The 27,474-nt window shown below is 52.7% G+C and overlaps 19 non-coding genes and 8 pseudogenes across 19 annotated transcripts; all 27 read left to right on the top strand.

The window, feature by feature from the left end:
* The first annotated feature begins 145 nt into the window (after positions 1–145).
* Positions 146–264, top strand: LOC144151182 (5S ribosomal RNA). The gene has a single exon (XR_013318784.1). It is a non-coding gene; the product is annotated as a 5S ribosomal RNA (ribosomal RNA).
* A 536-nt stretch (positions 265–800) lies between these two features.
* LOC144151106 (5S ribosomal RNA) lies at positions 801–919 on the top strand. The gene has a single exon (XR_013318711.1). It is a non-coding gene; the product is annotated as a 5S ribosomal RNA (ribosomal RNA).
* A 536-nt stretch (positions 920–1,455) lies between these two features.
* Positions 1,456–1,574, top strand: LOC144151094 (5S ribosomal RNA). The gene has a single exon (XR_013318699.1). It is a non-coding gene; the product is annotated as a 5S ribosomal RNA (ribosomal RNA).
* Positions 1,575–2,148: 574 nt separating this feature from the next.
* Positions 2,149–2,267, top strand: LOC144151223 (5S ribosomal RNA; annotated as a pseudogene).
* A 572-nt stretch (positions 2,268–2,839) lies between these two features.
* Positions 2,840–2,958, top strand: LOC144151274 (5S ribosomal RNA; annotated as a pseudogene).
* Positions 2,959–8,432: 5,474 nt separating this feature from the next.
* On the top strand, positions 8,433–8,551 carry LOC144151221 (5S ribosomal RNA; annotated as a pseudogene).
* Positions 8,552–9,122: 571 nt separating this feature from the next.
* LOC144151220 (5S ribosomal RNA) lies at positions 9,123–9,241 on the top strand (annotated as a pseudogene).
* A 537-nt stretch (positions 9,242–9,778) lies between these two features.
* LOC144151082 (5S ribosomal RNA) lies at positions 9,779–9,897 on the top strand. Its single transcript, XR_013318688.1, has one exon. It is a non-coding gene; the product is annotated as a 5S ribosomal RNA (ribosomal RNA).
* A 536-nt stretch (positions 9,898–10,433) lies between these two features.
* Positions 10,434–10,552, top strand: LOC144151070 (5S ribosomal RNA). Its single transcript, XR_013318677.1, has one exon. It is a non-coding gene; the product is annotated as a 5S ribosomal RNA (ribosomal RNA).
* A 537-nt stretch (positions 10,553–11,089) lies between these two features.
* Positions 11,090–11,208, top strand: LOC144151059 (5S ribosomal RNA). Its single transcript, XR_013318666.1, has one exon. It is a non-coding gene; the product is annotated as a 5S ribosomal RNA (ribosomal RNA).
* A 571-nt stretch (positions 11,209–11,779) lies between these two features.
* Positions 11,780–11,898, top strand: LOC144151270 (5S ribosomal RNA; annotated as a pseudogene).
* A 537-nt stretch (positions 11,899–12,435) lies between these two features.
* On the top strand, positions 12,436–12,554 carry LOC144151047 (5S ribosomal RNA). The gene has a single exon (XR_013318655.1). It is a non-coding gene; the product is annotated as a 5S ribosomal RNA (ribosomal RNA).
* A 537-nt stretch (positions 12,555–13,091) lies between these two features.
* Positions 13,092–13,210, top strand: LOC144151036 (5S ribosomal RNA). The gene has a single exon (XR_013318644.1). It is a non-coding gene; the product is annotated as a 5S ribosomal RNA (ribosomal RNA).
* A 537-nt stretch (positions 13,211–13,747) lies between these two features.
* Positions 13,748–13,866, top strand: LOC144151024 (5S ribosomal RNA). The gene has a single exon (XR_013318633.1). It is a non-coding gene; the product is annotated as a 5S ribosomal RNA (ribosomal RNA).
* Positions 13,867–14,401: 535 nt separating this feature from the next.
* On the top strand, positions 14,402–14,520 carry LOC144151013 (5S ribosomal RNA). The gene has a single exon (XR_013318622.1). It is a non-coding gene; the product is annotated as a 5S ribosomal RNA (ribosomal RNA).
* Positions 14,521–15,057: 537 nt separating this feature from the next.
* Positions 15,058–15,176, top strand: LOC144151002 (5S ribosomal RNA). Its single transcript, XR_013318611.1, has one exon. It is a non-coding gene; the product is annotated as a 5S ribosomal RNA (ribosomal RNA).
* Positions 15,177–15,712: 536 nt separating this feature from the next.
* LOC144150990 (5S ribosomal RNA) lies at positions 15,713–15,831 on the top strand. The gene has a single exon (XR_013318600.1). It is a non-coding gene; the product is annotated as a 5S ribosomal RNA (ribosomal RNA).
* Positions 15,832–16,368: 537 nt separating this feature from the next.
* On the top strand, positions 16,369–16,487 carry LOC144151301 (5S ribosomal RNA). The gene has a single exon (XR_013318838.1). It is a non-coding gene; the product is annotated as a 5S ribosomal RNA (ribosomal RNA).
* Positions 16,488–17,024: 537 nt separating this feature from the next.
* Positions 17,025–17,143, top strand: LOC144151194 (5S ribosomal RNA). Its single transcript, XR_013318795.1, has one exon. It is a non-coding gene; the product is annotated as a 5S ribosomal RNA (ribosomal RNA).
* Positions 17,144–17,680: 537 nt separating this feature from the next.
* Positions 17,681–17,799, top strand: LOC144151289 (5S ribosomal RNA). The gene has a single exon (XR_013318827.1). It is a non-coding gene; the product is annotated as a 5S ribosomal RNA (ribosomal RNA).
* Positions 17,800–18,336: 537 nt separating this feature from the next.
* On the top strand, positions 18,337–18,455 carry LOC144151192 (5S ribosomal RNA). The gene has a single exon (XR_013318794.1). It is a non-coding gene; the product is annotated as a 5S ribosomal RNA (ribosomal RNA).
* A 537-nt stretch (positions 18,456–18,992) lies between these two features.
* On the top strand, positions 18,993–19,111 carry LOC144151269 (5S ribosomal RNA; annotated as a pseudogene).
* A 572-nt stretch (positions 19,112–19,683) lies between these two features.
* LOC144151219 (5S ribosomal RNA) lies at positions 19,684–19,802 on the top strand (annotated as a pseudogene).
* A 537-nt stretch (positions 19,803–20,339) lies between these two features.
* Positions 20,340–20,458, top strand: LOC144151216 (5S ribosomal RNA). The gene has a single exon (XR_013318816.1). It is a non-coding gene; the product is annotated as a 5S ribosomal RNA (ribosomal RNA).
* Positions 20,459–25,712: 5,254 nt separating this feature from the next.
* LOC144151218 (5S ribosomal RNA) lies at positions 25,713–25,831 on the top strand (annotated as a pseudogene).
* Positions 25,832–26,367: 536 nt separating this feature from the next.
* LOC144151100 (5S ribosomal RNA) lies at positions 26,368–26,486 on the top strand. Its single transcript, XR_013318705.1, has one exon. It is a non-coding gene; the product is annotated as a 5S ribosomal RNA (ribosomal RNA).
* A 537-nt stretch (positions 26,487–27,023) lies between these two features.
* On the top strand, positions 27,024–27,142 carry LOC144150984 (5S ribosomal RNA). Its single transcript, XR_013318594.1, has one exon. It is a non-coding gene; the product is annotated as a 5S ribosomal RNA (ribosomal RNA).
* Positions 27,143–27,474: the final 332 nt, after the last annotated feature.

Raw genomic sequence — 27,474 nt, 5'->3', positions numbered from 1 at the left:
GGCTTCGTGCGACGTCGCGGGATCCCTAGGATATGGAGTGATGTGTTGCGGCGGCCGTGTGTCCTGCCGAACAACAGGTGAAATGGTAGAGATGCTGGTTGTTGGTGTAATGTGTTATAAAAAGGCACGTAAGGCTTCGATTCTCGCCATCGGCCATACCATGCTGAATACGCCGGTTCTCGTCCGATCACCGAAGCTAAGCAGCATTGGGCTCGGTGAGTACTTGGGAGGGAGACCACCTGGGAACACCGAGTGCCGATGGCATCCTCTTTTGCTTTTTAAAACTTTCCGTATTAATTTGCGTTCAAAGAGTTGTTTCTATTTTTTTTTCCCCCACCAAGTTTCGTTTGCCCCCTGGCGGTGGCGGGGGCGCGGAAGGACCACTAGATGATGCTTCGCCGCAGCGCAGCGGGCGAGTTAGCCGATTTTCCACCCTTCGTTGGGCGCGGCGGATTACCTGTGACTGACTCGTCTTTCTATCTGCCCCTCGAAGGTCGTGAAAGCAGGCATTTCGCACTTCCGGAGCACCTGCGGCTAATGTGCGACAAACGGAAGCATTCCCCAACGTCTAGCCAGCGTGACCACAACGACTCAAGGCCACATTCGTTTCCAAAAGTGTTCCCCAAGTGCGCGCAGCAATGTTCGGCGACTTGAGGGCTTCGTGCGACGTCGCGGGATCCCTAGGATATGGAGTGATGTGTTGCGGCGGCCGTGTGTCCTGCCGAACAACAGGTGAAATGGTAGAGATGCTGGTTGTTGGTGTAATGTGTTATAAAAAGGCACGTAAGGCTTCGATTCTCGCCATCGGCCATACCATGCTGAATACGCCGGTTCTCGTCCGATCACCGAAGCTAAGCAGCATTGGGCTCGGTCAGTACTTGGGAGGGAGACCACCTGGGAACACCGAGTGCCGATGGCATCCTCTTTTGCTTTTTAAAACTTTCCGTATTAATTTGCGTTCAAAGAGTTGTTTCTATTTTTTTTCCCCCCACCAAGTTTCGTTTGCCCCCTGGCGGTGGCGGGGGCGCGGAAGGACCACTAGATGATGCTTCGCCGCAGCGCAGCGGGCGAGTTAGCCGATTTTCCACCCTTCGTTGGGCGCGGCGGATTACCTGTGACTGACTCGTCTTTCTATCTGCCCCTCGAAGGTCGTGAAAGCAGGCATTTCGCACTTCCGGAGCACCTGCGGCTAATGTGCGACAAACGGAAGCATTCCCCAACGTCTAGCCAGCGTGACCACAACGACTCAAGGCCACATTCGTTTCCAAAAGTGTTCCCCAAGTGCGCGCAGCAATGTTCGGCGACTTGAGGGCTTCGTGCGACGTCGCGGGATCCCTAGGATATGGAGTGATGTGTTGCGGCGGCCGTGTGTCCTGCCGAACAACAGGTGAAATGGTAGAGATGCTGGTTGTTGGTGTAATGTGTTATAAAAAGGCACGTAAGGCTTCGATTCTCGCCATCGGCCATACCATGCTGAATACGCCGGTTCTCGTCCGATCACCGAAGCTAAGCAGCATTGGGCTCGGTCAGTACTTGGGAGGGAGACCACCTGGGAACACCGAGTGCCGATGGCATCCTCTTTTGCTTTTTAAAACTTTCCGTATTAATTTGCGTTCAAAGAGTTGTTTCTATTTTTTTTTCCCCCACCAAGTTTCGTTTGCCCCCTGGCGGTGGCGGGGGCGCGGAAGGACCACTAGATGATGCTTCGCCGCAGCGCAGCGGGCGAGTTAGCCGATTTTCCACCCTTCGTTGGGCGCGGCGGATTACCTGTGACTGACTCGTCTTTCTATCTGCCCCTCGAAGGTCGTGAAAGCAGGCATTTCGCACTTCCGGAGCACCTGCGGCTAATGTGCGACAAACGGAAGCATTCCCCAACGTCTAGCCAGCGTGACCACAACGACTCAAGGCCACATTCGTTTCCAAAAGTGTTCCCCAAGTGCGCGCAGCAATGTTCGGCGACTTGAGGGCTTCGTGCGACGTCGCGGGATCCCTAGGATATGGAGTGATGTGTTGCGGCGGCCGTGTGTCCTGCCGAACAACAGGTGAAATGGTAGAGATGCTGGTTGTTGGTGTAATGTGTTATAAAAAGGCACGTAAGGCTTCGATTCTCGCCATCGGCCATACCATGCTTTACCAAAAAAAAAAAAAAAAATCGGCCATACCATGCTGAATACGCCGGTTCTCGTCCGATCACCGAAGCTAAGCAGCATTGGGCTCGGTCAGTACTTGGGAGGGAGACCACCTGGGAACACCGAGTGCCGATGGCATCCTCTTTTGCTTTTTAAAACTTTCCGTATTAATTTGCGTTCAAAGAGTTGTTTCTATTTTTTTTTTCCCCCACCAAGTTTCGTTTGCCCCCTGGCGGTGGCGGGGGCGCGGAAGGACCACTAGATGATGCTTCGCCGCAGCGCAGCGGGCGAGTTAGCCGATTTTCCACCCTTCGTTGGGCGCGGCGGATTACCTGTGACTGACTCGTCTTTCTATCTGCCCCTCGAAGGTCGTGAAAGCAGGCATTTCGCACTTCCGGAGCACCTGCGGCTAATGTGCGACAAACGGAAGCATTCCCCAACGTCTAGCCAGCGTGACCACAACGACTCAAGGCCACATTCGTTTCCAAAAGTGTTCCCCAAGTGCGCGCAGCAATGTTCGGCGACTTGAGGGCTTCGTGCGACGTCGCGGGATCCCTAGGATATGGAGTGATGTGTTGCGGCGGCCGTGTGTCCTGCCGAACAACAGGTGAAATGGTAGAGATGCTGGTTGTTGGTGTAATGTGTTATAAAAAGGCACGTAAGGCTTCGATTCTCGCCATCGGCCATACCATGCTTTACCAAAAAAAAAAAAAATCGGCCATACCATGCTGAATACGCCGGTTCTCGTCCGATCACCGAAGCTAAGCAGCATTGCGCTCGGTCAGTACTTGGGAGGGAGACCACCTGGGAACACCGAGTGCCGATGGCATCCTCTTTTGCTTTTTAAAACTTTCCGTATTAATTTGCGTTCAAAGAGTTGTTTCTATTTTTTTTCCCCCACCAAGTTTCATTTGCCCCCTGGCGGTGGCGGGGGCGCGGAAGGACCACTAGATGATGCTTCGCCGCAGCGCAGCGGGCGAGTTAGCCGATTTTCCACCCTTCGTTGGGCGCGGCGGATTACCTGTGACTGACTCGTCTTTCTATCTGCCCCTCGAAGGTCGTGAAAGCAGGCATTTCGCACTTCCGGAGCACCTGCGGCTAATGTGCGACAAACGGAAGCATTCCCCAACGTCTAGCCAGCGTGACCACAACGACTCAAGGCCACATTCGTTTCCAAAAGTGTTCCCCAAGTGCGCGCAGCAATGTTCGGCGACTTGAGGGCTTCGTGCGACGTCGCGGGATCCCTAGGATATGGAGTGATGTGTTGCGGCGGCCGTGTGTCCTGCCGAACAACAGGTGAAATGGTAGAGATGCTGGTTGTTGGTGTAATGTGTTATAAAAAGGCACGTAAGGCTTCGATTCTCGCCATCGGCCATACCATGCACACTCGCCGACCGGTTCTCGTAGGGAGCGGTCGCGCGATGGCTAGCTCCGCAGGAGTACGGGCGAGCGGAGGCGCCGAACCGGTTTCGCCGCCGAGCGGCCCGCCGGCCGGGTACCGATTTCTCCTACCCGCGCTTCCCTCCAACGAAGGCATGAAGGCGTGCGTCGTGTTGCACTGCGACCTCGAAGGACGGCCATACAGGATCGAGGATTTCCGCTCACCGCTGGAGGAGCTTGGAGTCATCAAGGCGGTGAGTGGCATCGGGCCATTCCAAATGAGCCACGTTTGGTTGGTGAAGTTACGAACGAAGGAGGCGAAGGAGAAGCTCGTCATGAGCGGAAGTTTACGAGTTAAGGGGCGGCATTGTGCTGTCATCGATCCAGCGAGGCAGGACATGACTGTCAAATTGCACTGGGTGCCGTTTGATGACCCCGACGAGCCACTAGCGAGGATTCTTAGCGAGTTCGGCGAGGTGAAGGAGATGAAGAGGGAGGAATGGAGAGTCGCCGGTTTTAGTCTGCCGGACTCGACAACCCGCACGGTCAGAATGACCCTGCGGGAGGGGGTCGTCCCGGACTCTCTCCCGGAACTCATCCAGTACGGAGACGGTGTGGTGTTGTGTGTGGTGCCGGGCCGAGCCCCTACATGCCTGCGGTGCGGGATGCGGGGACACATTCGGCGTGACTGTGCGACGCCGCAGTGCTCGAAGTGCCGCGTTTTCGGGCACGTGCGGCACGATTGTGTTCGTACTTACGCGAACGTGACGGGAAACCGTCGCGGGAATGAGGTCGCTCCAGATCTTATGGATCAGGAGGAAGCGGAGCGAGCGGCAAGCGCGGCGCCGGTGTCAACCAGCAGCACGGGCAGCGGCGGAGACGGCGATGGCGTGCTGGCCCCCCTGGCAGCGAACAATGAGCCGGCTCCCAAGATGGCTGCCCCAGCAGAAGGGACCGAGCAAGTTGGTGAGGAAGCCGGGAGAAAGGAGGAGGAAACCACCCAAGAAGTGGACGAGACGAAAGAGAGCGAGAAGAACGCCATTCTGGCCGAGTCCGAAAACAGTGAGGAGGAAGGAAGCAGCTCGGAGGGGGCCATGGATGCCACACAGGCTTCTGCGAAAAGGCCCCGCGACGCGGGGGAAGAGGCCCTCGCGGCTCAGCGGCTGCGGCGGCTGGAAAACGAGTGGAAGGTGGTGGGGAGGAAAAAGAAATTTGGAAGCCTCTCGCAGCGATCCACTTCACTGACCCGCGAACAAAAACCTGACCATGGAGGCAGCGGGTGACCGTCGCCTGTGAACGAGTGAGGGGACAGAATGGTTCTGGCGTATGGTGGCTAGCGTGAGTTCTTTGGTGTTTGTTTGCCTCTCCTTTTCACGCGGTTTCGGGGGTCTGTATTTTACTTCTGTTTTTTTTTAAATGAATCTTAAGCTGAAAGCACCTTTAAAAATAGGGACGCTAAACGTCCGAGGGTTGGGGTCTAAAAAGAGGCGAAACAGTGTGTCTTCTTTAATTAATAAAAATCAGCTAGACATTCTTGGCATTCAGGAAACTAAAGTTGAAACCGAAGCACACACTGACAGCATGGTTGAGCCATTTGTGGAAAATTTCATGGTTGCAGTGAGCCACTCGTTTGGGTTTTCGGCTGGGTGTTGCCTGTTAATTAGGAAGTCGTTAGAAGTAGTGATTCAAAATGTAGTCAGCTGTAAGGATGGTAGATTTGTTTTGTGTGATTTCATTTATGCAGACATTGAGTTTAGAGTAGTGTGTTTATATGCGCCGACAAAACCTGCTGCGCGATACACTTTTTTTGAAAGTATAGAAAACTACCTTGAAACCGAAAGAGTGTTAATAATACTAGGAGACTTTAATTGTGTGTGCGAGCGTAAAGATCGGTCAAATCAGGACGCGGCTGTAGATCGCAGCGCGAAGCTGCTTGCCAAAATCGTGGCAGACAGTGGTCTGGAAGATGTGGCATTGGTAGGCGAAGAAGCGAAAACGGTACATTATACACACTTCCAGGGCGCGAGTCATGCGCGTTTAGACCGCATTTATGTCTCCGCTGAATTGGTGCCTTGTTGTAGAGAATATAAAGTTGAAGAAGTGTCTTTTAGCGACCATTGTTTGGTAGCGGTATCCCTAGGGGAAAAAATCAAGCGTAGTCATAAGTTTAACTGGTCCTTGTGGAAAATCAACGCGAGGCTGCTTGATGATAAAGAGTTTGTTGGTAGTGTAAAAAATTACTGCGATAACGACTACGGAAGAAATTGCAATAGTAAAAGCGAAGCATGGGAGTGCTTTAAACAAAAAGTTAAACTTATGGCCATAGAAAGATCTAGTATGATAAGAAGAAGTGATATACAGGAGGAAACACTCTTACGCCGCAACCTAAAATCTTTAATTGAAGAAGAAACAAAGCGGCCGGGAATATTTATTGAGGATATAAATAAAACAAAACAGGAGCTCGAAAGGATAGATATAGATAAATATAAAGGAGCTGCAGTGAGAGCACGAGCTGAAAAATATCTGGCGGGTGAGCAGCCAACAAAGCGGGCCATAGCTGACGAAAAGCGTCATGCACGCAAACAAGATATTGGCGAAATAGAATGGGCAGGTGTTTTAACTAGGGATGAGGCGGAAATAGCGCAAGCTTTCACCCAATATTATCAGGAACTTTTTGCACTAAAGAACCCGACCGAAAACGGTTTCGAAACAGAGTTTTTGAACTTACTGCCGCAACTGGATAGCGAAAGTACTGAAATGATGGAAAGGGAGATCACCCTGAGCGAAATCGAAGAGGCTATCGACAACTTGAACTCGGGTAAATCACCAGGACCTGACGGAATCAGTTCAGTGTTTTATAAGAAGTTTAAAGGGGAAGTTGCGGGTCTCCTTCATGGAGTGTTTAAGGAATCTTTTGAGCTTGGCCGTCTCCCTCCTTCCTTTTCCAAGGCTCACACGGTTTTGATTCCGAAGGGGGAAACGCCAGAAATATTAATTAAAGTTACAGGGTACAGGCCAATTACGTTGACCAACACAGATTATAAAGTACTCATGAAAGTCTTGGCCAGCAGATTACAAAGTGTCATAACAGGGATAATAGGCCCGCATCAAACATGCGGAATTAAGGGCAGAACAATCTTTTCAAACATTCATGTGGCTCGAAGTATCCTCGAGTACTGCGATGCAGACCATCGCACTGTAGCTATGGTACAGGTAGACCTTGAGAAAGCCTTTGACCGCGTGTGTCATAGCGTTCTCTTTTCTATTCTGGAGCATGTTAAAGTAGGATCCGTTGTCACCAAAGGGATAAGGATGGCGTACAATAACTGTACCACCAACATCATAGTTAACAAGAAACTTACAGAACAGATAAGTGTTTACTCCTCGGTGAGACAAGGATGTCCATTGAGTCCCCTGCTTTTCGCTCTTTATCTAGAGCCATTGTGTGCCAGGGTAATTGCCAGTGGCAGTATCCGAGGCTTTTGCGTTCAAGCGTGCGAGGTAAAAGTTCTGGCGTACGCTGACGACGTGGCTTTCTTTTGCGCGGACAAAGAAAGCGTTCGAAACACCCTGTCCCTGACACAGAGATTTTGTGAAGTCACAGGTAGCAAGGTCAATTTGAGCAAATGTGTAGGCCTGTGGCACGGTGAATGGGAGGAAACACCGTCGGTTTATGGGGGTATGCAGTGGTTCACCACGCCATCCAAGTATTTGGGCGTGCCTTTAGACCGTTATAAGGAAAACACAGACTACTGGGGGGAGAGGGTTCAGGAGGTGCGTGCGAGCACGTTATCGTGGGGAGGGAGGCAGTTGTCAATTTTTGCGCGGGCAACCGTCTGTAACACGTTTCTAGTAGCCAGGCTCTGGTACGTTATGCAGGTTTTGTCATGTGCCAGAGTCAATGTACAAAAGTTCCACCGAGTATTTGCAGTGTTTGTCTGGCAGTCTTCGTTTGAGCGGACGAGCCGTAGTAATTTGTTTAGAAGACTTGGGGACGGGGGTCTGGGGCTTTCACACCTGTTTGTCAAGCAGGTAGTGTCAAGATTTTTGTATCTAAGGGACCAGTCGGACCCATTTGTTCGCACATGCTTGCAAATCCTGTTGGCCTCGGCACTACCTGATTATGTTGTGTCCACTGTAGATTATATATCGTAAAGAGGAGGCGGGTACCTGCGTGAAGTGGTGTCAGCTTTTCGTTTCTTGTCGGTGCGTTTTTCATTAGACTATCTTTCTACTGTGACCCGTAAAAGACTATCTCGGGATTTAGTGGAAACCCTGTTTCCAGAACCAGTATATCGCTCCATGTATAAGAGTAGACACCGGCCTGACGTGCTAAAGAGAGTGAAGAAAATGGCTGTTCCTGGTGGGATTAAGTCTTTCTTTTTCAACCTGCATACGAACACTCTTCCTGTCATGACATAGCAGGAGAGGAGGGGAGTTTACCTGCCATGGGGACCTGACTGCTACCTGTGTAAGAAACCAGAGACCATAGAACATGTTTTTCTGGACTGCTGGGACGCAGTTTTCTTCTGGGACGTCCTCCAGAGAACAATTAAGAAAGAACTACCTTTGACTGCTCAAGGCATCCGCTATCTCGAGTTACAACCAGATGTAATCCCGTACGACCTCATTTTTCTTCTGGGGTTGCACGCAATATGGCAGAGCAGGCTAGCGGTACGGCATAATGTAAATGCCCGATCCGTTCATGGTTATTTTATTGAAAACGTGTGCAAGGTCCGTGAAGTGTTAAAAATGTGTTATGATGATGATGTTCTGGATTTATGTAACAAATTGATTGAAATGAAAGTCCATTGGAATGTAAATATCGTTTAATGTGGTTGTGAAGTGATTGTTTGTTACACTGAGAAAAATGCTGTTTTGAAGTGCTCTTGTTGAGTTTTGCAATAAAGAAAAAAAAAAAAAAAAATCGGCCATACCATGCTGAATACGCCGGTTCTCGTCCGATCACCGAAGCTAAGCAGCATTGGGCTCGGTCAGTACTTGGGAGGGAGACCACCTGGGAACACCGAGTGCCGATGGCATCCTCTTTTGCTTTTTAAAACTTTCTGTATTAATTTGCGTTCAAAGAGTTGTTTCTATTTTTTTTTCCCCCACCAAGTTTCGTTTGCCCCCTGGCGGTGGCGGGGGCGCGGAAGGACCACTAGATGATGCTTCGCCGCAGCGCAGCGGGCGAGTTAGCCGATTTTCCACCCTTCGTTGGGCGCGGCGGATTACCTGTGACTGACTCGTCTTTCTATCTGCCCCTCGAAGGTCGTGAAAGCAGGCATTTCGCACTTCCGGAGCACCTGCGGCTAATGTGCGACAAACGGAAGCATTCCCCAACGTCTAGCCAGCGTGACCACAACGACTCAAGGCCACATTCGTTTCCAAAAGTGTTCCCCAAGTGCGCGCAGCAATGTTCGGCGACTTGAGGGCTTCGTGCGACGTCGCGGGATCCCTAGGATATGGAGTGATGTGTTGCGGCGGCCGTGTGTCCTGCCGAACAACAGGTGAAATGGTAGAGATGCTGGTTGTTGGTGTAATGTGTTATAAAAAGGCACGTAAGGCTTCGATTCTCGCCATCGGCCATACCATGCTTTACCAAAAAAAAAAAAAATCGGCCATACCATGCTGAATACGCCGGTTCTCGTCCGATCACCGAAGCTAAGCAGCATTGGGCTCGGTCAGTACTTGGGAGGGAGACCACCTGGGAACACCGAGTGCCGATGGCATCCTCTTTTGCTTTTTAAAACTTTCCGTATTAATTTGCGTTCAAAGAGTTGTTTCTATTTTTTTTTTCCCCCACCAAGTTTCGTTTGCCCCCTGGCGGTGGCGGGGGCGCGGAAGGACCACTAGATGATGCTTCGCCGCAGCGCAGCGGGCGAGTTAGCCGATTTTCCACCCTTCGTTGGGCGCGGCGGATTACCTGTGACTGACTCGTCTTTCTATCTGCCCCTCGAAGGTCGTGAAAGCAGGCATTTCGCACTTCCGGAGCACCTGCGGCTAATGTGCGACAAACGGAAGCATTCCCCAACGTCTAGCCAGCGTGACCACAACGACTCAAGGCCACATTCGTTTCCAAAAGTGTTCCCCAAGTGCGCGCAGCAATGTTCGGCGACTTGAGGGCTTCGTGCGACGTCGCGGGATCCCTAGGATATGGAGTGATGTGTTGCGGCGGCCGTGTGTCCTGCCGAACAACAGGTGAAATGGTAGAGATGCTGGTTGTTGGTGTAATGTGTTATAAAAAGGCACGTAAGGCTTCGATTCTCGCCATCGGCCATACCATGCTGAATACGCCGGTTCTCGTCCGATCACCGAAGCTAAGCAGCATTGGGCTCGGTCAGTACTTGGGAGGGAGACCACCTGGGAACACCGAGTGCCGATGGCATCCTCTTTTGCTTTTTAAAACTTTCCGTATTAATTTGCGTTCAAAGAGTTGTTTCTATTTTTTTTTCCCCCACCAAGTTTCGTTTGCCCCCTGGCGGTGGCGGGGGCGCGGAAGGACCACTAGATGATGCTTCGCCGCAGCGCTGCGGGCGAATTAGCCGATTTTCCACCCTTCGTTGGGCGCGGCGGATTACCTGTGACTGACTCGTCTTTCTATCTGCCCCTCGAAGGTCGTGAAAGCAGGCATTTCGCACTTCCGGAGCACCTGCGGCTAATGTGCGACAAACGGAAGCATTCCCCAACGTCTAGCCAGCGTGACCACAACGACTCAAGGCCACATTCGTTTCCAAAAGTGTTCCCCAAGTGCGCGCAGCAATGTTCGGCGACTTGAGGGCTTCGTGCGACGTCGCGGGATCCCTAGGATATGGAGTGATGTGTTGCGGCGGCCGTGTGTCCTGCCGAACAACAGGTGAAATGGTAGAGATGCTGGTTGTTGGTGTAATGTGTTATAAAAAGGCACGTAAGGCTTCGATTCTCGCCATCGGCCATACCATGCTGAATACGCCGGTTCTCGTCCGATCACCGAAGCTAAGCAGCATTGGGCTCGGTCAGTACTTGGGAGGGAGACCACCTGGGAACACCGAGTGCCGATGGCATCCTCTTTTGCTTTTTAAAACTTTCCGTATTAATTTGCGTTCAAAGAGTTGTTTCTATTTTTTTTTTCCCCCACCAAGTTTCGTTTGCCCCCTGGCGGTGGCGGGGGCGCGGAAGGACCACTAGATGATGCTTCGCCGCAGCGCAGCGGGCGAGTTAGCCGATTTTCCACCCTTCGTTGGGCGCGGCGGATTACCTGTGACTGACTCGTCTTTCTATCTGCCCCTCGAAGGTCGTGAAAGCAGGCATTTCGCACTTCCGGAGCACCTGCGGCTAATGTGCGACAAACGGAAGCATTCCCCAACGTCTAGCCAGCGTGACCACAACGACTCAAGGCCACATTCGTTTCCAAAAGTGTTCCCCAAGTGCGCGCAGCAATGTTCGGCGACTTGAGGGCTTCGTGCGACGTCGCGGGATCCCTAGGATATGGAGTGATGTGTTGCGGCGGCCGTGTGTCCTGCCGAACAACAGGTGAAATGGTAGAGATGCTGGTTGTTGGTGTAATGTGTTATAAAAAGGCACGTAAGGCTTCGATTCTCGCCATCGGCCATACCATGCTGAATACGCCGGTTCTCGTCCGATCACCGAAGCTAAGCAGCATTGGGCTCGGTCAGTACTTGGGAGGGAGACCACCTGGGAACACCGAGTGCCGATGGCATCCTCTTTTGCTTTTTAAAACTTTCCGTATTAATTTGCGTTCAAAGAGTTGTTTCTATTTTTTTTTCCCCCACCAAGTTTCGTTTGCCCCCTGGCGGTGGCGGGGGCGCGGAAGGACCACTAGATGATGCTTCGCCGCAGCGCAGCGGGCGAGTTAGCCGATTTTCCACCCTTCGTTGGGCGCGGCGGATTACCTGTGACTGACTCGTCTTTCTATCTGCCCCTCGAAGGTCGTGAAAGCAGGAATTTCGCACTTCCGGAGCACCTGCGGCTAATGTGCGACAAACGGAAGCATTCCCCAACGTCTAGCCAGCGTGACCACAACGACTCAAGGCCACATTCGTTTCCAAAAGTGTTCCCCAAGTGCGCGCAGCAATGTTCGGCGACTTGAGGGCTTCGTGCGACGTCGCGGGATCCCTAGGATATGGAATGATGTGTTGCGGCGGCCGTGTGTCCTGCCGAACAACAGGTGAAATGGTAGAGATGCTGGTTGTTGGTGTAATGTGTTATAAAAAGGCACGTAAGGCTTCGATTCTCGCCATCGGCCATACCATGCTTTACCAAAAAAAAAAAAAATCGGCCATACCATGCTGAATACGCCGGTTCTCGTCCGATCACCGAAGCTAAGCAGCATTAGGCTCGGTCAGTACTTGGGAGGGAGACCACCTGGGAACACCGAGTGCCGATGGCATCCTCTTTTGCTTTTTAAAACTTTCCGTATTAATTTGCGTTCAAAGAGTTGTTTCTATTTTTTTTTTCCCCCACCAAGTTTCGTTTGCCCCCTGGCGGTGGCGGGGGCGCGGAAGGACCACTAGATGATGCTTCGCCGCAGCGCAGAGGGCGAGTTAGCCGATTTTCCACCCTTCGTTGGGCGCGGCGGATTACCTGTGACTGACTCGTCTTTCTATCTGCCCCTCGAAGGTCGTGAAAGCAGGCATTTCGCACTTCCGGAGCACCTGCGGCTAATGTGCGACAAACGGAAGCATTCCCCAACGTCTAGCCAGCGTGACCACAACGACTCAAGGCCACATTCGTTTCCAAAAGTGTTCCCCAAGTGCGCGCAGCAATGTTCGGCGACTTGAGGGCTTCGTGCGACGTCGCGGGATCCCTAGGATATGGAGTGATGTGTTGCGGCGGCCGTGTGTCCTGCCGAACAACAGGTGAAATGGTAGAGATGCTGGTTGTTGGTGTAATGTGTTATAAAAAGGCACGTAAGGCTTCGATTCTCGCCATCGGCCATACCATGCTGAATACGCCGGTTCTCGTCCGATCACCGAAGCTAAGCAGCATTGGGCTCGGTCAGTACTTGGGAGGGAGACCACCTGGGAACACCGAGTGCCGATGGCATCCTCTTTTGCTTTTTAAAACTTTCCGTATTAATTTGCGTTCAAAGAGTTGTTTCTATTTTTTTTTTCCCCCACCAAGTTTCGTTTGCCCCCTGGCGGTGGCGGGGGCGCGGAAGGACCACTAGATGATGCTTCGCCGCAGCGCAGCGGGCGAGTTAGCCGATTTTCCACCCTTCGTTGGGCGCGGCGGATTACCTGTGACTGACTCGTCTTTCTATCTGCCCCTCGAAGGTCGTGAAAGCAGGCATTTCGCACTTCCGGAGCACCTGCGGCTAATGTGCGACAAACGGAAGCATTCCCCAACGTCTAGCCAGCGTGACCACAACGACTCAAGGCCACATTCGTTTCCAAAAGTGTTCCCCAAGTGCGCGCAGCAATGTTCGGCGACTTGAGGGCTTCGTGCGACGTCGCGGGATCCCTAGGATATGGAGTGATGTGTTGCGGCGGCCGTGTGTCCTGCCGAACAACAGGTGAAATGGTAGAGATGCTGGTTGTTGGTGTAATGTGTTATAAAAAGGCACGTAAGGCTTCGATTCTCGCCATCGGCCATACCATGCTGAATACGCCGGTTCTCGTCCGATCACCGAAGCTAAGCAGCATTGGGCTCGGTCAGTACTTGGGAGGGAGACCACCTGGGAACACCGAGTGCCGATGGCATCCTCTTTTGCTTTTTAAAACTTTCCGTATTAATTTGCGTTCAAAGAGTTGTTTCTATTTTTTTTTTCCCCCACCAAGTTTCGTTTGCCCCCTGGCGGTGGCGGGGGCGCGGAAGGACCACTAGATGATGCTTCGCCGCAGCGCAGCGGGCGAGTTAGCCGATTTTCCACCCTTCGTTGGGCGCGGCGGATTACCTGTGACTGACTCGTCTTTCTATCTGCCCCTCGAAGGTCGTGAAAGCAGGCATTTCGCACTTCCGGAGCACCTGCGGCTAATGTGCGACAAACGAAAGCATTCCCCAACGTCTAGCCAGCGTGACCACAACGACTCAAGGCCACATTCGTTTCCAAAAGTGTTCCCCAAGTGCGCGCAGCAATGTTCGGCGACTTGAGGGCTTCGTGCGACGTCGCGGGATCCCTAGGATATGGAGTGATGTGTTGCGGCGGCCGTGTGTCCTGCCGAACAACAGGTGAAATGGTAGAGATGCTGGTTGTTGGTGTAATGTGTTATAAAAAGGCACGTAAGGCTTCGATTCTCGCCATCGGCCATACCATGCTGAATACGCCGGTTCTCGTCCGATCACCGAAGCTAAGCAGCATTGGGCTCGGTCAGTACTTGGGAGGGAGACCACCTGGGAACACCGAGTGCCGATGGCATCCTCTTTTGCTTTTTAAAACTTTCCGTATTAATTTGCGTTCAAAGAGTTGTTTCTATTTTTTTTTCCCCCACCAAGTTTCGTTTGCCCCCTGGCGGTGGCGGGGGCGCGGAAGGACCACTAGATGATGCTTCGCCGCAGCGCAGCGGGCGAGTTAGCCGATTTTCCACCCTTCGTTGGGCGCGGCGGATTACCTGTGACTGACTCGTCTTTCTATCTGCCCCTCGAAGGTCGTGAAAGCAGGCATTTCGCACTTCCGGAGCACCTGCGGCTAATGTGCGACAAACGGAAGCATTCCCCAACGTCTAGCCAGCGTGACCACAAGGACTCAAGGCCACATTCGTTTCCAAAAGTGTTCCCCAAGTGCGCGCAGCAATGTTCGGCGACTTGAGGGCTTCGTGCGACGTCGCGGGATCCCTAGGATATGGAGTGATGTGTTGCGGCGGCCGTGTGTCCTGCCGAACAACAGGTACATGGTAGAGATGCTGGTTGTTGGTGTAATGTGTTATAAAAAGGCACGTAAGGCTTCGATTCTCGCCATCGGCCATACCATGCTGAATACGCCGGTTCTCGTCCGATCACCGAAGCTAAGCAGCATTGGGCTCGGTCAGTACTTGGGAGGGAGACCACCTGGGAACACCGAGTGCCGATGGCATCCTCTTTTGCTTTTTAAAACTTTCCGTATTAATTTGCGTTCAAAGAGTTGTTTCTATTTTTTTTTTCCCCCACCAAGTTTCGTTTGCCCCCTGGCGGTGGCGGGGGCGCGGAAGGACCACTAGATGATGCTTCGCCGCAGCGCAGCGGGCGAGTTAGCCGATTTTCCACCCTTCGTTGGGCGCGGCGGATTACCTGTGACTGACTCGTCTTTCTATCTGCCCCTCGAAGGTCGTGAAAGCAGGCATTTCGCACTTCCGGAGCACCTGCGGCTAATGTGCGACAAACGGAAGCATTCCCCAACGTCTAGCCAGCGTGACCACAACGACTCAAGGCCACATTCGTTTCCAAAAGTGTTCCCCAAGTGCGCGCAGCAATGTTCGGCGACTTGAGGGCTTCGTGCGACGTCGCGGGATCCCTAGGATATGGAGTGATGTGTTGCGGCGGCCGTGTGTCCTGCCGAACAACAGGTGAAATGGTAGAGATGCTGGTTGTTGGTGTAATGTGTTATAAAAAGGCACGTAAGGCTTCGATTCTCGCCATCGGCCATACCATGCTGAATACGCCGGTTCTCGTCCGATCACCGAAGCTAAGCAGCATTGGGCTCGGTCAGTACTTGGGAGGGAGACCACCTGGGAACACCGAGTGCCGATGGCATCCACTTTTGCTTTTTAAAACTTTCCGTATTAATTTGCGTTCAAAGAGTTGTTTCTATTTTTTTTTTCCCCCACCAAGTTTCGTTTGCCCCCTGGCGGTGGCGGGGGCGCGGAAGGACCACTAGATGATGCTTCGCCGCAGCGCAGCGGGCGAGTTAGCCGATTTTCCACCCTTCGTTGGGCGCGGCGGATTACCTGTGACTGACTCGTCTTTCTATCTGCCCCTCGAAGGTCGTGAAAGCAGGCATTTCGCACTTCCGGAGCACCTGCGGCTAATGTGCGACAAACGGAAGCATTCCCCAACGTCTAGCCAGCGTGACCACAACGACTCAAGGCCACATTCGTTTCCAAAAGTGTTCCCCAAGTGCGCGCAGCAATGTTCGGCGACTTGAGGGCTTCGTGCGACGTCGCGGGATCCCTAGGATATGGAGTGATGTGTTGCGGCGGCCGTGTGTCCTGCCGAACAACAGGTACATGGTAGAGATGCTGGTTGTTGGTGTAATGTGTTATAAAAAGGCACGTAAGGCTTCGATTCTCGCCATCGGCCATACCATGCTGAATACGCCGGTTCTCGTCCGATCACCGAAGCTAAGCAGCATTGGGCTCGGTCAGTACTTGGGAGGGAGACCACCTGGGAACACCGAGTGCCGATGGCATCCTCTTTTGCTTTTTAAAACTTTCCGTATTAATTTGCGTTCAAAGAGTTGTTTCTATTTTTTTTTTCCCCCACCAAGTTTCGTTTGCCCCCTGGCGGTGGCGGGGGCGCGGAAGGACCACTAGATGATGCTTCGCCGCAGCGCAGCGGGCGAGTTAGCCGATTTTCCACCCTTCGTTGGGCGCGGCGGATTACCTGTGACTGACTCGTCTTTCTATCTGCCCCTCGAAGGTCGTGAAAGCAGGCATTTCGCACTTCCGGAGCACCTGCGGCTAATGTGCGACAAACGGAAGCATTCCCCAACGTCTAGCCAGCGTGACCACAACGACTCAAGGCCACATTCGTTTCCAAAAGTGTTCCCCAAGTGCGCGCAGCAATGTTCGGCGACTTGAGGGCTTCGTGCGACGTCGCGGGATCCCTAGGATATGGAGTGATGTGTTGCGGCGGCCGTGTGTCCTGCCGAACAACAGGTGAAATGGTAGAGATGCTGGTTGTTGGTGTAATGTGTTATAAAAAGGCACGTAAGGCTTCGATTCTCGCCATCGGCCATACCATGCTGAATACGCCGGTTCTCGTCCGATCACCGAAGCTAAGCAGCATTGGGCTCGGTCAGTACTTGGGAGGGAGACCACCTGGGAACACCGAGTGCCGATGGCATCCACTTTTGCTTTTTAAAACTTTCCGTATTAATTTGCGTTCAAAGAGTTGTTTCTATTTTTTTTTTCCCCCACCAAGTTTCGTTTGCCCCCTGGCGGTGGCGGGGGCGCGGAAGGACCACTAGATGATGCTTCGCCGCAGCGCAGCGGGCGAGTTAGCCGATTTTCCACCCTTCGTTGGGCGCGGCGGATTACCTGTGACTGACTCGTCTTTCTATCTGCCCCTCGAAGGTCGTGAAAGCAGGCATTTCGCACTTCCGGAGCACCTGCGGCTAATGTGCGACAAACGGAAGCATTCCCCAACGTCTAGCCAGCGTGACCACAACGACTCAAGGCCACATTCGTTTCCAAAAGTGTTCCCCAAGTGCGCGCAGCAATGTTCGGCGACTTGAGGGCTTCGTGCGACGTCGCGGGATCCCTAGGATATGGAGTGATGTGTTGCGGCGGCCGTGTGTCCTGCCGAACAACAGGTGAAATGGTAGAGATGCTGGTTGTTGGTGTAATGTGTTATAAAAAGGCACGTAAGGCTTCGATTCTCGCCATCGGCCATACCATGCTGAATACGCCGGTTCTCGTCCGATCACCGAAGCTAAGCAGCATTGGGCTCGGTCAGTACTTGGGAGGGAGACCACCTGGGAACACTGAGTGCCGATGGCATCCTCTTTTGCTTTTTAAAACTTTCCGTATTAATTTGCGTTCAAAGAGTTGTTTCTATTTTTTTTTTCCTCCACCAAGTTTCGTTTGCCCCCTGGCGGTGGCGGGGGCGCGGAAGGACCACTAGATGATGCTTCGCCGCAGCGCAGCGGGCGAGTTAGCCGATTTTCCACCCTTCGTTGGGCGCGGCGGATTACCTGTGACTGACTCGTCTTTCTATCTGCCCCTCGAAGGTCGTGAAAGCAGGCATTTCGCACTTCCGGAGCACCTGCGGCTAATGTGCGACAAACGGAAGCATTCCCCAACGTCTAGCCAGCGTGACCACAACGACTCAAGGCCACATTCGTTTCCAAAAGTGTTCCCCAAGTGCGCGCAGCAATGTTCGGCGACTTGAGGGCTTCGTGCGACGTCGCGGGATCCCTAGGATATGGAGTGATGTGTTGCGGCGGCCGTGTGTCCTGCCGAACAACAGGTGAAATGGTAGAGATGCTGGTTGTTGGTGTAATGTGTTATAAAAAGGCACGTAAGGCTTCGATTCTCGCCATCGGCCATACCATGCTGAATACGCCGGTTCTCGTCCGATCACCGAAGCTAAGCAGCATTGGGCTCGGTCAGTACTTGGGAGGGAGACCACCTGGGAACACCGAGTGCCGATGGCATCCACTTTTGCTTTTTAAAACTTTCCGTATTAATTTGCGTTCAAAGAGTTGTTTCTATTTTTTTTTTCCCCCACCAAGTTTCGTTTGCCCCCTGGCGGTGGCGGGGGCGCGGAAGGACCACTAGATGATGCTTCGCCGCAGCGCAGCGGGCGAGTTAGCCGATTTTCCACCCTTCGTTGGGCGCGGCGGATTACCTGTGACTGACTCGTCTTTCTATCTGCCCCTCGAAGGTCGTGAAAGCAGGCATTTCGCACTTCCGGAGCACCTGCGGCTAATGTGCGACAAACGGAAGCATTCCCCAACGTCTAGCCAGCGTGACCACAACGACTCAAGGCCACATTCGTTTCCAAAAGTGTTCCCCAAGTGCGCGCAGCAATGTTCGGCGACTTGAGGGCTTCGTGCGACGTCGCGGGATCCCTAGGATATGGAGTGATGTGTTGCGGCGGCCGTGTGTCCTGCCGAACAACAGGTGAAATGGTAGAGATGCTGGTTGTTGGTGTAATGTGTTATAAAAAGGCACGTAAGGCTTCGATTCTCGCCATCGGCCATACCATGCTGAATACGCCGGTTCTCGTCCGATCACCGAAGCTAAGCAGCATTGGGCTCGGTCAGTACTTGGGAGGGAGACCACCTGGGAACACTGAGTGCCGATGGCATCCTCTTTTGCTTTTTAAAACTTTCCGTATTAATTTGCGTTCAAAGAGTTGTTTCTATTTTTTTTTTCCTCCACCAAGTTTCGTTTGCCCCCTGGCGGTGGCGGGGGCGCGGAAGGACCACTAGATGATGCTTCGCCGCAGCGCAGCGGGCGAGTTAGCCGATTTTCCACCCTTCGTTGGGCGCGGCGGATTACCTGTGACTGACTCGTCTTTCTATCTGCCCCTCGAAGGTCGTGAAAGCAGGCATTTCGCACTTCCGGAGCACCTGCGGCTAATGTGCGACAAACGGAAGCATTCCCCAACGTCTAGCCAGCGTGACCACAACGACTCAAGGCCACATTCGTTTCCAAAAGTGTTCCCCAAGTGCGCGCAGCAATGTTCGGCGACTTGAGGGCTTCGTGCGACGTCGCGGGATCCCTAGGATATGGAGTGATGTGTTGCGGCGGCCGTGTGTCCTGCCGAACAACAGGTGAAATGGTAGAGATGCTGGTTGTTGGTGTAATGTGTTATAAAAAGGCACGGAAGGCTTCGATTCTCGCCATCGGCCATACCATGCTGAATACGCCGGTTGTCGTCCGTTCACCGAAGCTAAGCAGCATTGGGCTCGGTCAGTACTTGGGAGGGAGACCACCTGGGAACACCGAGTGCCGATGGCATCCTCTTTTGCTTTTTAAAACTTTCCGTATTAATTTGCGTTCAAAGAGTTGTTTCTATTTTTTTTTCCCCCACCAAGTTTCGTTTGCCCCCTGGCGGTGGCGGGGGCGCGGAAGGACCACTAGATGATGCTTCGCCGCAGCGCAGCGGGCGAGTTAGCCGATTTTCCACCCTTCGTTGGGCGCGGCGGATTACCTGTGACTGACTCGTCTTTCTATCTGCCCCTCGAAGGTCGTGAAAGCAGGCATTTCGCACTTCCGGAGCACCTGCGGCTAATGTGCGACAAACGGAAGCATTCCCCAACGTCTAGCCAGCGTGACCACAACGACTCAAGGCCACATTCGTTTCCAAAAGTGTTCCCCAAGTGCGCGCAGCAATGTTCGGCGACTTGAGGGCTTCGTGCGACGTCGCGGGATCCCTAGGATATGGAGTGATGTGTTGCGGCGGCCGTGTGTCCTGCCGAACAACAGGTGAAATGGTAGAGATGCTGGTTGTTGGTGTAATGTGTTATAAAAAGGCACGTAAGGCTTCGATTCTCGCCATCGGCCATACCATGCTTTACCAAAAAAAAAAAAAAATCGGCCATACCATGCTGAATACGCCGGTTCTCGTCCGATCACCGAAGCTAAGCAGCATTGGGCTCGGTCAGTACTTGGGAGGGAGACCACCTGGGAACACCGAGTGCCGATGGCATCCTCTTTTGCTTTTTAAAACTTTCCGTATTAATTTGCGTTCAAAGAGTTGTTTCTATTTTTTTTTTCCCCCACCAAGTTTCGTTTGCCCCCTGGCGGTGGCGGGGGCGCGGAAGGACCACTAGATGATGCTTCGCCGCAGCGCAGCGGGCGAGTTAGCCGATTTTCCACCCTTCGTTGGGCGCGGCGGATTACCTGTGACTGACTCGTCTTTCTATCTGCCCCTCGAAGGTCGTGAAAGCAGGCATTTCGCACTTCCGGAGCACCTGCGGCTAATGTGCGACAAACGGAAGCATTCCCCAACGTCTAGCCAGCGTGACCACAACGACTCAAGGCCACATTCGTTTCCAAAAGTGTTCCCCAAGTGCGCGCAGCAATGTTCGGCGACTTGAGGGCTTCGTGCAACGTCGCGGGATCCCTAGGATATGGAGTGATGTGTTGCGGCGGCCGTGTGTCCTGCCGAACAACAGGTGAAATGGTAGAGATGCTGGTTGTTGGTGTAATGTGTTATAAAAAGGCACGTAAGGCTTCGATTCTCGCCATCGGCCATACCATGCTGAATACGCCGGTTCTCGTCCGATCACCGAAGCTAAGCAGCATTGGGCTCGGTCAGTACTTGGGAGGGAGACCACCTGGGAACACCGAGTGCCGATGGCATCCTCTTTTGCTTTTTAAAACTTTCCGTATTAATTTGCGTTCAAAGAGTTGTTTCTATTTTTTTTCCCCCACCAAGTTTCGTTTGCCCCCTGGCGGTGGCGGGGGCGCGGAAGGACCACTAGATGATGCTTCGCCGCAGCGCAGCGGGCGAGTTAGCCGATTTTCCACCCTTCGTTGGGCGCGGCGGATTACCTGTGACTGACTCGTCTTTCTATCTGCCCCTCGAAGGTCGTGAAAGCAGGCATTTCGCACTTCCGGAGCACCTGCGGCTAATGTGCGACAAACGGAAGCATTCCCCAACGTCTAGCCAGCGTGACCACAACGACTCAAGGCCACATTCGTTTCCAAAAGTGTTCCCCAAGTGCGCGCAGCAATGTTCGGCGACTTGAGGGCTTCGTGCGACGTCGCGGGATCCCTAGGATATGGAGTGATGTGTTGCGGCGGCCGTGTGTCCTGCCGAACAACAGGTGAAATGGTAGAGATGCTGGTTGTTGGTGTAATGTGTTATAAAAAGGCACGTAAGGCTTCGATTCTCGCCAGGGAATGAAGGCCTGCGTCGTTCTACACGGCGATCTCGACGCGCGGCCTTACCGCATTGAGGATTTCCGGGCCCCACTAGAGGACCTGGGCGTGATAAAAGAGGTGAGTGGCATTGGGCCCTACCAAATGAGCCACGTATGGCTGGTAAAGTTGAGGTCTCCGGATGCGAAAGAAGCGCTTGTGAAGCGCCGAGGTTTAAAGGTTAAGGGGCGCTTTTGCGCAGTTGTCGACCCCGCAAGGCAAGAAGTAACATTGAAGCTTCATTGGGTGCCTTTCGACGAGCCCAACGAAGCGGTGGCCAGGATATTGCGAGAGTATGGAGAAATCAAGGAAATCAAGAAGGACGAGTGGAAGGTGCCAGGATTTGAACTACCAGACTCAACAACGCGAACTGTGAAGATGACGCTGCGGGAGGGGTTGACACCGGACTCTATCCCTGACCTCTTCGAGTACGGGGAGGGGGCCGTGTTGTGTGTCGTGCCGGGTCGGGCCCCTACGTGCCTGCGTTGCCGATTGAAAGGCCACATCAGGCGCGAGTGCCAAACCCCACAGTGCTCGAAATGTCGCGGTTTCGGGCATTTACGACAGGACTGCGTGCGCACGTATGCGCGTGTGGCGGGCAACGCACGAGTGAATGAAGCCAGGAACGACATCATGGACGAAGAGGAGGCCACGAAAGCGGCGACCGCGGTGTCGGGTGCGCCTAACAACGAGAGACGCGACGCCGAAGACGCGGCACCGCCGGCGGCCCTGGCTACTCAGGTATACGAAGCTGCCAAGATGGCCGCGCAACCGGCGGCCGTGGAGGTAGCCGACGAGGAAGCCGGAGGGAAGGAGGAGGTTGTTCTGGTCGACTCAGAGCCGAAAGAGAGCGAGCCCGCAGGAGAGAAGAAAGTAAAAGAACCAGGAGTGGAAGAGAGTGATGACGATACGGCCATGGAGGTGCGGCTGGGGAGCGCGAAACGTCCCCGCGAGAGGGGAGAGGAGGCGGTCGCGGCGCAGCGGCTGCGGAGCTTGGAGCAAGAGTGGAGGACGGCGACGGGGAAGAAGGGGAAGTACATTCCTGCCCTGAGGTCGTCATCCCTCGATCGCAACCACGCAACGCGCAGCAGCACCGGCGAGCATCCGCCGCCAAGGCGAAAGTAAGTCAGCCTACCGTTTCCGGCGTGTGCGTGTGTTTGTGTGCGGGTGACCAATCTTTCAAGTGCTTGCTTTCGGAGTACCATCGGCGGGCGGCCCACTACGATTGGGCACGATCAATGTGCGTGGACTGAGCTGCAAAAGACGTCAGTGTCAGGTGCGGCGGTTGTTTCACGAAAGAGACTTGGACGTGGTCGCCATCCAGGAGACGAAAGTTGACAGCGAGGCTGGTACAGATTGCATGGTCGCCCCGTTCAGGGCACGTTTTAATGTTTGCGTAAGCCACGCGGCCGGAAACTCTGCTGGCTGCTGTATATGTATTAAGAATTCAGTCGGTATTGTGGTGGAAAGTGTTGTTGTGTGTCAAAAAGGGAGATATGTTGTGTGTGACTTTTCGAGAGGCGCGTGTAGCTTTCGCGTTGTCTGCGTATATGCCCCTACGAAGGTCCAAGAGAGGTTGCAGTTTTTTCGGGACATTGAGTCCTTTATAGCGTGCGATAGGCAAGTTATTCTGTTGGGGGATTTTAATTGTGTGTTGCAAACCGAAGACCGTCTAGGGGGGGTGAAGTGTAGGGATGCGAGCGCTGACTTCCTTACAGGAATAGTGGCGCGTTTTGATTTGGTCGACGCTGCACACCTAGCCAGCGGAGGAAAATGTAATCATTTTACCCATTATCAGGGGGCTAGTCAAGCGCGGCTAGACAGGATTTATGTGTCGGCTGAGCTAGCAGTGCTGTGTGAAAATTATTATGTAGAGCCAGTGTCCTTCAGCGACCACAGTTTAGTTATGGTTACATTAGGGAAAAAGAAACAGAAAAAAATGTGCTACGAGAGGTGGAAATTTAACGCTCAGTTGCTGGAGGATGAAGAATTCGTAGAGACGACTATGGAAGCTTTAGGGTCATTGTTAACAGAGGGGGGCGAGAGTACTGGAGTGAAGTGGGAGTGTTTCAAACAGCGGGTTAAAATGAAAGCCATAGAAAGGGGCAGCATAATTCAATATGAGGCAAGGAGGGAGGAAAAAAGTTTAAGACTGCACCTGGAGAAATTACTAGGAGCGGAAGCAGGTAGATTCGAAACACTCACGGATGACATCAGAAATATCAAGCAAAAACTAGAAGTTATAGACGAACAGAGGTACAGGGGCGCCATCATCCGGGCAAGGTCGGAAAAATTTTTAGGAGGTGAAGCGCCAACGAAGCGAGCCTTATCAGATGAAAAGGCGTACGCCAGGGGAAACGAAATCATGGAAATAGAGCATAAAGGCGCGGTGAGAAGTGACCAGGAATCCATTCGAAAAGCCTTCGAGGAGCACTATGCTCAACTCTTCTCCCTTCAGACGCCCCCCAAAAAGGGGTTTAATGAGGAATTCTTATCGTGTTTACCAAAACTACAGTCTGAGCAAACTCAAGCATTAGAACTTGAAATTTCGGTCACTGAGATAATTAAGGCCATAGAGGACCTAAACCCGGGCAAGTCACCAGGACCCGATGGTCTCACGGCCTCCTTTTACAAGGAATTCAAACAGGAGATGGCGGTAGTGTTGCAGAAAGTCTACGCAGAAGCACTAGATAAGGGGGCGCTGCCCATTTCGTTTTCACGAGCCCACACAATTTTATTTCCGAAGTGTGAGGATAACATCAAATTAAGGAGTGTAAACGGCTATAGGCCGATAACACTCACCAATGTAGATTATAAGATTTTTATGAAGGTACTTTCAAATAGGCTACAATCTGTAATAGGAGACGTCGTAGGAGGTCACCAAACTTGTGGTATACGAGGCAGGTCCATATTCACGAATATCCATGTTGCTCGAAGCATTTTCGAATATTGCGACAGTGAGCTACTCAGAGTAGCCATGCTACAGATCGATCTCTCCAAAGCGTTTGACCGAGTCCCCCACGAAGTCCTTTTTTCCATTCTAGAGTATGTAGGGCTTGGGTCGATTCTTTGTAAAGGGGTGCGCATGGCGTACTCAAATTGCACAACGAGTCTTATAGTTAATGGCGAGCTGTCAAAGCGGATCGACGTCCGCTCATCAGTCCGGCAGGGTTGCCCCATGTCACCATTGTTGTTTTGTTTGTACCTGGAACCCTTGTGTAGGAAAATAATGGGGAGCGACAAGGTCCAAGGTTTTAAGCTACAGTCTAGCGAGGTGCGTATATTAGCGTATGCAGACGACGTGGCCATTTTTGCCACTGACCAAGAAAGCGTCCGCAACGCCCTGAGCATCACACAGAGCTATTGTGACATGAGCGGGAGTGTGATAAACAGGGAGAAGTGTTTGGGGGTGTGGCACGGGACGTGGGGAGATCCTCCCACGTTGTTCGAAAACGTTCAGTGGGACACCACTGCAACTAGGTACCTAGGTGTACCATTGGACCGGTACAGAGAAAATACATTGTTTTGGCGGGAAAAGGCGACAGAGGTGCGGGAAAAGGCGGAACGATGGGGAGGGCGACATTTGTCAATTTTCGCGCGGGCCACCGTCTGTAACGTTTTCCTCGCGGCAAAAATTTGGTATGTGCTGCAGGCGTTGTTTTGTACACGAACGAATCTTCAACTTTTCCACCGTGTGTTCGCCACCTTTGTGTGGAACTCCGGGTGGGAGCGAACGGCGAGGACTAACTTGTTTCGAGCGGTGGGCAGTGGAGGACTGGGTCTAGGGCATCTCTTCTTGAGACAGGTTGTGTCACGGTTTTTGTTTCTTAGGGATCAAAGGGACCCTTTCCTTCGCACTTACATGCAGGTCGCGCTAGCCGGAGAAATGCCGAGCTTCGTTGTGTCGTCGTGTTGGCGAATGTCGAGGGTGTCCTCACGCTTTCTGCGCGAGGTAGTTTTCTCATTTAATTTTTTGTCATGCAGGTTTTCAGTAGAGTATTTGAGTAGTGTCAGTAGACGAGTTCTGTATAAAGACTTAGTAAGTGTTGTTTTCCCTGTACCGTTGTATAGAAGTGTGTATGCAGGCCGCCCGGGCCAGAATGTTCTAAAACGTGTTAAAAAGATGTGGTTACCGCCGGGAGTGAAGACTTTCTTTTTTAACCTGCACACCGGCACGCTGCCAGTACTGGTATGGATGCACGAGAGAGGTATTTTTGTGCCATGGGGTACAGACTGCAGGTTGTGTAAGAAGCCGGAGACTGTAGAGCATGTGTTCATTGACTGTTGGGACGCTGTGTTCTATTGGGACGTTCTTCAGCGCACGCTGCAGAAGGACCTCCCAATAGACGCCTACGGTATCCGGTTTCTTCCCGTTGAGGGTAACGAATACCCCTATGACTTAATAATGCTCTTGGGCCTGCACAGTATCTGGCGGTCGCGTATGGCCGTCAGAAACAGTGACCCCAGGGCACGTTCAGTAGAAGAGTACTTTGTAGAAAGTGTTGGTAGAATCCGCGAAGTGATAGAGAAGGAAAAAGGTGACGAAGAAGTGCTGTCGTTGTTTAGTGAACTAATTAGAATGAAAGTGCATTGTTTCGCCAGGTAAGCCCTGGCTCAGCGTTTTTTGTACAGTTGTTGTTGTTGTTATGCTTCGTTTGGCAATAAAGACAAAAAAAAAAAAAAAAAAAAAAAAAAAATCGGCCATACCATGCTGAATACGCCGGTTCTCGTCCGATCACCGAAGCTAAGCAGCATTGGGCTCGGTCAGTACTTGGGAGGGAGACCACCTGGGAACACCGAGTGCCGATGGCATCCTCTTTTGCTTTTTAAAACTTTCCGTATTAATTTGCGTTCAAAGAGTTGTTTCTATTTTTTTTTCCCCCACCAAGTTTCGTTTGCCCCCTGGCGGTGGCGGGGGCGCGGAAGGACCACTAGATGATGCTTCGCCGCAGCGCAGCGGGCGAGTTAGCCGATTTTCCACCCTTCGTTGGGCGCGGCGGATTACCTGTGACTGACTCGTCTTTCTATCTGCCCCTCGAAGGTTGTGAAAGCAGGCATTTCGCACTTCCGGAGCACCTGCGGCTAATGTGCGACAAACGGAAGCATTCCCCAACGTCTAGCCAGCGTGACCACAACGACTCAAGGCCACATTCGTTTCCAAAAGTGTTCCCCAAGTGCGCGCAGCAATGTTCTGCGACTTGAGGGCTTCGTGCGACGTCGCGGGATCCCTAGGATATGGAGTGATGTGTTGCGGCGGCCGTGTGTCCTGCCGAACAACAGGTGAAATGGTAGAGATGCTGGTTGTTGGTGTAATGTGTTATAAAAAGGCACGTAAGGCTTCGATTCTCGCCATCGGCCATACCATGCTGAATACGCCGGTTCTCGTCCGATCACCGAAGCTAAGCAGCATTGGGCTCGGTCAGTACTTGGGAGGGAGACCACCTGGGAACACCGAGTGCCGATGGCATCCTCTTTTGCTTTTTAAAACTTTCCGTATTAATTTGCGTTCAAAGAGTTGTTTCTATTTTTTTTTTCCCCCACCAAGTTTCGTTTGCCCCCTGGCGGTGGCGGGGGCGCGGAAGGACCACTAGATGATGCTTCGCCGCAGCGCAGCGGGCGAGTTAGCCGATTTTCCACCCTTCGTTGGGCGCGGCGGATTACCTGTGACTGACTCGTCTTTCTATCTGCCCCTCGAAGGTCGTGAAAGCAGGCATTTCGCACTTCCGGAGCACCTGCGGCTAATGTGCGACAAACGGAAGCATTCCCCAACGTCTAGCCAGCGTGACCACAACGACTCAAGGCCACATTCGTTTCCAAAAGTGTTCCCCAAGTGCGCGCAGCAATGTTCGGCGACTTGAGGGCTTCGTGCGACGTCGCGGGATCCCTAGGATATGGAGTGATGTGTTGCGGCGGCCGTGTGTCCTGCCGAACAACAGGTGAAATGGTAGAGATGCTGGTTGTTGGTGTAATGTGTTATAAAAAGGCACGTAAGGCTTCGATTCTCGCCATCGGCCATACCATGCTGAATACGCCGGTTCTCGTCCGATCACCGAAGCTAAGCAGCATTGGGCTCGGTCAGTACTTGGGAGGGAGACCACCTGGGAACACCGAGTGCCGATGGCATCCTCTTTTGCTTTTTAAAACTTTCCGTATTAATTTGCGTTCAAAGAGTTGTTTCTATTTTTTTTTCCCCCACCAAGTTTCGTTTGCCCCCTGGCGGTGGCGGGGGCGCGGAAGGACCACTAGATGATGCTTCGCCGCAGCGCAGCGGGCGAGTTAGCCGATTTTCCACCCTTCGTTGGGCGCGGCGGATTACCTGTGACTGACTCGTCTTTCTATCTGCCCCTCGAAGGTCGTGAAAGCAGGCATTTCGCACTTCCGGAGCACCTGCGGCTAATGTGCGACAAACGGAAGCATTCCCCAACGTCTAGCCAGCGTGACCACAACGACTCAAG

The sequence above is a fragment of the Haemaphysalis longicornis genome, unplaced genomic scaffold (genome assembly GCF_048455015.1).
Source record: "Haemaphysalis longicornis isolate Haplotype H1 unplaced genomic scaffold, Haemaphysalis longicornis Haplotype H1 scaffold_88, whole genome shotgun sequence".
Classification (NCBI taxonomy): domain Eukaryota; kingdom Metazoa; phylum Arthropoda; class Arachnida; order Ixodida; family Ixodidae; genus Haemaphysalis; species Haemaphysalis longicornis.
The sequence above is the reverse complement of the archived record's forward strand: the minus strand, read 5'-3'. Positions and strand labels throughout refer to the sequence as shown.